Here is a 1,046-nt window from a genome sequence, read left to right on the forward strand (position 1 = left end):
TACTAGCCTCTTTAAAAAGCTGTTATTTCTATTTGTGGCAGTTTTCTTCAGCTTAACCTAAACAGGAAAATTCGTGTTATCTGCAGCTTCTTCCAGAATTCTAGCAGACAAGCTCCTGAAGTTAATTTTCAAGATGAACTAAGTATATTAAATTCTGCACCACAGTGAATCACATTATAGTGAAACTCCAACATGGGTTATTTTATAGTGAAAGCAGCAAATTAAAGGAGATTTCATTTGCTTTTGAGCTAGGCTCCAATTTAATTGTTTGCATTTATGTAATGGGTGGGAGCATAACCTATTGGAAAGGATAGCCAAAAACAATTGAGTTCTATTTGCTCTTTAATGGACTATCTATGTGATTTTAGGCAGATTCCTTTATCTTTTTCTGATTTTGTTTCTTTTCTGTAACACAAGAACGAAGCCACTTTTATCTGCCCACCTATCTCTTAGGAGGAGTGTACAGGCATACCTTGTTTAATTCTGCTTTCCTTCATTGCACTTCACAGGCACTGCATTTTTCACAAATTGAAGTTTTGTGGCAACCTTGCCTTGATCAAGTCTATCAGCACCATTTTTCCAAAGCATATGCTCACTTCATATATTTTGGTAATTTTCTCAATATTTCAAACTTTTCCATAATGCTATTGAACCCTTAATAGACTACAGTCAAGTGTAAAAATAACTTTTATATGCTCTGGGAAAACAAAAAATTCACATGACTCACTGTGTTGAGATGTTTGCTTTATTGTAGTATGGTAGTTCAGTTTGTGTGTCAACTTGGCTGGGCCTGGTTGAGTGGCTGGGCAGCTGGTGATATTTATTCCCCATGATGAGACTGGCGATCAATTCCATGGTGGAATCTAGCACAAGCAGCTGAGTAGCCGCCTTTGGGATATGGTGTGCTTCCTGTACATAAGGAGAAGCCTTGGGTAGTCTCTAGCCTATGGCATGCTTGGACCCTGAATGGAGCTGTGTAGTTATTCAGCAGCCTGCTATGCTATGCCAACCTTGGGACTTACAATGGACTTAAATTAATGGCCTGC

Source organism: Orycteropus afer, unplaced genomic scaffold (assembly GCF_000298275.1).
Source record: "Orycteropus afer afer isolate SDZICR_OR568_19922 unplaced genomic scaffold, OryAfe1.0 scaffold00302, whole genome shotgun sequence".
Taxonomy (NCBI): Eukaryota; Metazoa; Chordata; class Mammalia; order Tubulidentata; family Orycteropodidae; genus Orycteropus; species Orycteropus afer.